The sequence below is a fragment of the Oryzias melastigma genome, linkage group LG2 (assembly GCF_002922805.2).
Source record: "Oryzias melastigma strain HK-1 linkage group LG2, ASM292280v2, whole genome shotgun sequence".
Lineage (NCBI taxonomy): Eukaryota > Metazoa > Chordata > Actinopteri > Beloniformes > Adrianichthyidae > Oryzias > Oryzias melastigma.
This window is the reverse complement of record NC_050513.1, coordinates 20608652-20616385: the sequence shown is the minus strand read 5'-3', so window position 1 is coordinate 20616385 and position 7734 is coordinate 20608652.

Here is a 7734-nt window from a genome sequence, read left to right as displayed (position 1 = left end):
GAATCTGGTTTCTAGATCCCTTCATCTTTGATCCTGAATCCAGTATCTGGATCCCTTCATCTTTGACCCTGAATCCGGTTTCTGGATCCCTTTATCTTTGATCCTGAATCTGGTTTCTGGATCCCTTCATCTTTGATCCTGAATCCGGTTTCTGGATCCCTTAATCTTTGATCCTGAATCTGGTTTCTGGATCCCTTCATCTTTGATCCTGAATCCGGTTTCTGGATCCCTTCATCTTTGATCCTGAATCTGGTTTCTGGATCCCTTCATCTTTGATCCTGAATCCGGTTTCTGGATCCCTTTATCTTTGATCCTGAATCTGGTTTCTGGATCCCTTCATCTTTGATCCTGAATCCAGTTTCTGGATCCCTTTATCTTTGATCCTGAATCTGGTTTCTGGATCCCTTCATCTTTGATCCTGAATCCAGTTTCTGGATCCCTTCATCTATGATCCTGAATCCGGTTTCTGGATCCCTTTATCTTTGATCCTGAATCTGGTTTCTGGATCCCTTCATCTTTGATCCTGAATCTGGTTTCTAGATCCCTTCATCTTTGATCCTGAATCCAGTATCTGGATCCCTTCATCTTTGATCCTGAATCCGGTTTCTGGATTCGTCCATCTTTGATCCTGAATCCAGTTTCTGGATCCCTTCATCTTTGATCCTGAATCCAGTTTCTGGATCCCTTCATCTTTGATCCTGAATCCAGTTTCTGGATCCGCCCATCTTTGTTTCTCTGCAGATATCTCAGAGAAACTCTCTACCGCTCAGGAAGGAGGCGTTCTGCTGACGGTGCAGTTTTCTGATGATTACTTTATGGGTTTATTCTTAGAACTGGGTCAACAGAACACCGGCGCTGTCGTTTCTGCAGGAGTTTTTCATAATTTAATGAGACTGTTGTGGTGATGTTTAGCAGAGAAGTTCATCTTCATCACTGTTACCTGCTCTTCTTCCTCTCAGGAAGACTTCTTCAGCTTTTCTCCTTCAAACCCGTAAGTGTTCTCCTGATGTCCTCCAGAACTCAGAGACCCACAGACCCGGTCCTGGTCAGTCCTCCTGAGACAGAGTCAGTGATGCTGGAGCTTTTCCTCATGAATTATTTGGAGAACTTTCATCAGATTACAGAATGCAGAGTTAATCTGCAGCATTCACTTTGAAGAAGTTCTGTGGTTCTGGACTCAAGAACTTTAGATGGTTCTTTAGATGGTACCAGGAGGTCTCTGACAGAAGAACGGACTCCTCAGACCTCATGTGGCTCATTGTTGCTGCTGACAGTGGACGGCTAACTTGAATGAAGACCAATGAGGCAATTGTTTGTGATATTGGGCTATGTAAATAAAACTGAATTAAATTGAATTAAGACGAGTGCCCTGAGGTATCCCTCAGACTCTGAAAAAGTTCCATTGAATCAGACAGAAGGGAATCGTGACTAAACCCACAGACCGGTGCCAACCCGACACCGGTCCATGGGTTTAAGGAAGCATTCTTTTTCTTTTCTCACCTCAGACTCCACCCATGTAAGTGACTCCGCCCCATTCTGGAGTTACTCTTTAGAACCTTTTCATCCCCTAAGTCAATCTGATCTTTGATTTTCCTTTTTTTCTAATCAATTTCACCTGCCTGGTTGGATAGATTGCTGACAGTTTCTGACATCAGAAACTGTCTGGATCCAGGACTCCTGACCTCCTGGATCCAGACTATTTCTGACGTCAGAGACGGTTTGGATCCAGGACTCCTGTCCTCCTGGAGCCAGACTATTTCTGACGTCAGAGACGGTTTGGATCCAGGAGGACGGGAGTCCTGGAATCAGACTATCTCTGACGTCAGAAACTGTTAAGATCCAGGACTCCCGTCCCCCTGGATCCAGACTATCTCTGATGTCAGGGATGGATTGGATCCAGGACTCCCGTCCTCCTGGATCCAGACTATCTCTGACGTCAGAAACTGTCTGGATCCAGGACTCCCGTCCTCCTGGATCCAGACTATCTCTGACGTCAGAGACGGTTTGGATCTGGGACTCCCGTCCTCCTGGATCCAGACTATTTCTGACGTCAGAAACTGTCTGGATCCAGGACTCCCGTCCTCCTGGATCCAGACTATCTCTAATGTCAGAAACTGTTAAGATCCAGGACTCCCGTCCTTCTGGATCCAGACTATCTCTGACGTCAGAGACAGTTTGGATCCAGGACTCCTGTCCTCCTGGATCCTGCTGGAAGCCGATCGGAATGCTGCTAGCGGGTGATGAATCCCCTCTGAGGCTGACGGCAGCTGCAGATTTGTCATCAGCCACCCAGGAAATGGGTGAGGGCCCCGCAGACTGATGGTTGGGTCCATCAGGCGTTTTCCTGGACGGCTTGATGAGATTTGGGCTGCGATCAATAGCGCCACTACCTGCCATCCATCTGCCTGCGTCGTTCCTCACATCCTGACCGCCATCCGCTCAGTTATGTTGGACCTCCAGAGGTCTAAACTTCAAAGCAGAGGCGGAGCTCTGCTGTAATGAAGCTCTGGCAGGATGGTTACAGGTCACATGACCTAGCATCCATGCTAGCAACTGTTTGAGCAGAGACCCTGTGTCTTCTTATGTAACTTATCAAACCGATTTCTTCCTGAACAGGTTTTTTTTAGCTCTCAGGTGGTTCAGGTCAGTGTCGGTGAGTCTGCAGCAGCAGAATCAATCATCACGCCGCGGTCTTTGACTCATCTGTCATCTCAGACGTTAGAAGAAGAGCTTCAATGAAGTATTGACCCGGCCTCGGGCCACAGTCATCCATCGTTTAACCCAGCGCTCACAGGACCAAAGGAAGACGGAGCTAAACGGCAGCAGGATCTGAGAGCACGTTTGACCAAAGCTCGACTGGTGGGGGTCAGAGCTACCTGTGGGATGGGGGAGGGGAGTGGTTTTACCGAGGGTCACTTCTACCCAGACCTGAGCACTGGGATAAGAGAAAACTCTGAAGGATGCAGGAACGTCTCCTTCCTGGACACTTGTTCATCACTCCCAGAATGCATCGGTTTAGTTTGTGAAACAAAGAAACTGATTCCGTTTCAAACTGAAGAAAAGCTTTTTCTTTTCTTTAAGAGGATAGACTCCAGGTTCATGTCCAGATAAATTCAGGTGACCATCTATGTCATGACAATGTTCCAGAAACAACTTCATGGACGGAAGTGCAGGCCTCCGCCAGAATTAAGCCCCGCCTCCTCCCGAAGTCCCGCCTCTGGTGATGACCTTGTTCCCCTTCACCTGTGCTCCTCGCCTGTCAATGATCCAGTCCTTGACCCAATCCTCCAGCTTTCTGGGCTTCCTCCTGAAGCTCCGCCTCTTTCCATTTTCAAGGTCGATGTCTAAACTGTGCTCCCTGCCGCCATCTGTCTGTCAGACATCAGTAATGTTGTCTGAGCAGATAACTTTACCCTTTACTCCGTCTTTTCTTTCTGAGGTACACGGTTACAGTCCAGGTTTAATTGATGTTCCTGATTCCGGGTCACGAGCAGCAGACGCGTGTCTCCAGCTCTCCTCAGCTCTACGGCTTTTAAAGTCTTTTAAAGTTGCTCATAAGCGACTTTAATCACCGAGCTACTGCAGAACAGCTACCACAACCAGAGTTGAACACGGCTCAGAGGAGAAATGTTGAAGCCGATTTGACGGAGCTCAGAACCGCATTCGCTGACATCCAGGATAAACTTTCCTGAATGATGCTCAGCTATCATCTCTGATGGCGCTTGAGGCTAAGCTATCCCCCACAGACCCCCCAGCTCCCGCCCCCTCATGCTGGCTGTGGTTCCACCCCACACCTCCCTTCCCTTCACCTGATTGGCTCTTCTCTCCAGCAGGTGACAGATACAGGTTCACGCCACAAAGACGGAACTCCCCACAGAAACAGTCAAATGAACTTCACAATAAAAGCTCAATACAGAAATCAGGAGAGGAACAGTCGGGCATGGTGGTGGCAGTGTGATGGTCATGGATTCAACCGTCAGTTATCATCCTAATGTTTGTTGTAATGTTTAAGAGTAAAGCGAGCACAGACAGGGAGAAAAGGTTTACGAACGTTCTGAAGCAGAATCAGAACTTTATTAATGAGTTCCTCCTTCAAACCTCAAACCTCTTCTGTCCATAAATTCTCATGGAGGTGAAAGAACTCTCCCAACCAAAGAAATGAGTCCAGCGTCCAGTCCACTTGGGAAAAGTGTCCTACTAATGGAGAGCGGCGCTTCTCCGACTCCTTCATTTATCCTGAGGATGAAGACGGATCACAGCGGCACCAAACCATCAGCTGATCCGGAGCATCAGTGATTCATGGAGGAGCTCCACACCGTGCTGACGGCGTCCCCCCAGTATCCTGCAGAGAAACTGGAACCACGACCCGGACCGGTTCCAAACGGTTCTTAGAATGAAGACGGATCACATCAGCACCAAACCATCAAACCACCAAACCATCAGCTGATCCGGAGCATCAGTGATTCATGGAGGAACTCCACACCATGCTGACGGCGTCCTCCCAGAGTCCTGCAGAGAAACTGGAACCATGAACCGGACCGGTTCCGAACGGTTCTGAGGATGAAGACGGATCACAGCGGCATCAAACCATCAGCTGATCCGGAGCACCAGTTATTCATGGAGAAGCTCAACACCGTGCTGACGGTGTCCCCCAGAGTCCTGCAGAGAAACTGGAACCATGAACCGGACCGGTTCCGAACGGTTCTGAGGATGAAGACGGATCACAGCAGCATCAAACCATCAGCTGATCCAGAGCATCAGTGATTCATGGAGGAGCTCAACACCATGCTGACTGTGTCCCCCCAGAGTCCTCCAGGGACACTGGAACCACGAACCGGACCGGTTCCGACTGGTTCTGAGGATGAAGACGGATCACAGCGGCTCCAAACGGTTCTAAGGATGAAGACGGATCACAGCGGCTCCAAACGGTTCTGAGGGGGGGCATCACAGCCCTCCAGCAGCTGAACGGCAGGTCTGCGCTGGCAGCCCGGCGCTCTCTAAGTGGACAAATCGGATGTTGTAACGACAGACAGAAACACGGGGGGCTTTGGCAGCTCCGCCTGCAGGCTGGAGTGATGGCTCCATAAAGCGCCGCAGTCATCAGCGGCGATGAGGCCGACCTTGCTCGTAAAATTAAGGACGATGCAGCCAGCTGCCAGGGAGCGGCTGTAATCCGCCGCCGTTTCATGCCGTTTGAGCTTTTTTGTGTGTGTAATTATCCGACAGCGGTAAAACACGGCGAGGAAAGTTTGGAGGGACGTGATCAAAGGCCTGATGGCCTTTAATTACGGAGAGATCAAAGCGGGGTGACGAAACGGAAGCTGCTGGGCTGTGAAGGAGGGAGGACGCAGCAGCAGTTGTGTTTGTGTGAATCAGAAACGTTTCTGTTACAACGATCCTCCAGCTTCTCCCTCCAGGACCCAGTCAGCTCAGCTGGTCATGTGACCTGGCCTCAGCCCCTCCACCCTCATCTGAATCTAGAACCTGACACACAGACCCTGGAGAGCGCCGCCTTCTGGACACAGGAACTTACAGCACACACTGGTCTCCATAAACCATCCTGAGCCCCACTTCACCTCTGAGACCAGGAGGGTCAGGATGACCCGGTAAGACTGAACCTCAGGTGAAACCTTCAGGTCTGCATCAGAGTGAAGACATGACATCCATCTCATGTTCTCTCAGTGTCTCTGAATGAGAACCTAAACCTCTGAGACCAGGAGGGTCAGGATGACCCGGTAAGACTGAACCTTCTGGTTAAACCTTCAGGTCTGCATCAGAATGAAAACATGACGCTGAGGACATCCGAATCATGTTCTCTCAATGTCTCTGAATGAGAACCTTCAACAACATAAGATAGTCCTTTATTCGTCCCACGGTGGGGACATTTCACATCGTTATTGTTGGTGGATTCGATCCTGTAGTCAGTCTGCACTTTGATAAACCCTAAAATATTTGGTAAACCAACCGACCTTTGGTTAACCTAACAACCTCTGGTGAACCAATCAACTTTTGGTAAACTGACCGACCTTTGATGAACTTTCAAGTCTTTGGTAAACCGACTTTTGTTAAACGGACCAACCTTTCTCCAGCCAGTGGTTCTGTTCCATGTTTCCTCAAACACACATCTCCCAGTCTCACCTAAAAACTTGATGTTTGGACCGTTCTCATCCCAGAAACTGGTGTTTTCTAGATGTGTTTCTGTCGTGGTTCTGGAGGAGTTTTTGTTTTAGCGTTTCATACGGTTTCTGGTCTAAACTAAGCAGTGGATGAGTTTCAATCTGGTCCTCAGACAGAAGCATCAGGCTGAGACCGTCCTCCAGAGGACAGCAGCAGACATCAGGTTTGATGGTTGAAACCAGGATCTGGATCCTGGTCCAGTCTAACCTCAGTTTAGTCTGGATCAGACCAGGACACACATGTTCTCCATCAGGAACATCCAGACCCCTCACATCATCAGCTTCCTGTCCGTCTCCTGCTGGGGGTGCAGGAAGATGAGGGGGTTCAACAAGATCCTCTGGTTCTGGATCAGAGCCCCCCCACAGACAGAGGAGATCATTAGGAGACCCCCCCACCCCCCCCCTTCACTGCAGGGCCAATTAGCAACACACAATTAGCCCCAGATAAATGTGCCTCTGCACTGATTCAGCATCGCATCTGCAGCTGAGGAGAAGTGGACCTGAATGATGGTTCTGGGATGAAGAGCGGTTTTGTTCGGAGCGGCAGGAGGTCAGCCGGCGGGAACACGACCCGGTTCTACCTGGTGTCTTCAGGTGGAAAAAGATGTAATGATAGAAACATGCAAACAAAAACACTTGATAGATGATCAGTTATTCATGACATCTTATCCACAGACACGTTTTATTTTGAAAAGTCTCTCTGCTGCAGCAGCTTCCTGCCTCAACCCTCTATACCAGCAAGCCTTGACCTCCAGGTGTGGTTCTGATGCTGGGATGTGGGCGACGCTGCAACAGCAGCAGGAGTCTGGTTGAATAATAAATGAAGGAAGGATGCGTGGTGCTGAGAGTCAGAGTCTGAACCACAGCAGGGATAACCGGATCTGGATGACCCGCCGTCTGTCACAGAACAGGCAGAAGGCCGGATCCGGATGACCGGCCGGATCCGGATGACCCGCCATCCCTCTGGATGTTCCCGTTTCGTCACTGTTCCTCATTGACGTTCTTTCATCCTCACAACGACGGATCTCCAGTTGTTCTGGATTGTCACACTCAGAGTTAAATGTGACCTTGATGCAGATTTTCTGACACAGATCCAGTTTGTCTTATTTCTGAAATAAGGAAAAATGTTTTTGGTCATTGATAATGAAATTCTATAAAACAGGAACAAGAAGAAGAAATGCTTCAAAAGATTCTTAAAAACATTCCTGTTTGAGGAGGCGTGTTATGTAAGTGAAATCAATGCAATGATTGAACTTTATTAAACCTTCATTTTCAAACACATTCATGATCACACACACAAACACACACATGAACACACACATGAACACCCCCACAGACACACACCCGGACACATTCATGAATACACACATGAACACACACACACACAAACACACACATGGACAAACAGAACAGAACCGCAGAAGGATTTAACATAAGAAAATGGACCTTTTCTCTCCTTTTGTGTTGATAGTTATAGAAGCAGAGAACGGCAGAAGCTCCGCCCAATCTGGTAATGCGGCTGATCAAAGCTGATCTCGTGTGAAAGTAGATTGTGAGT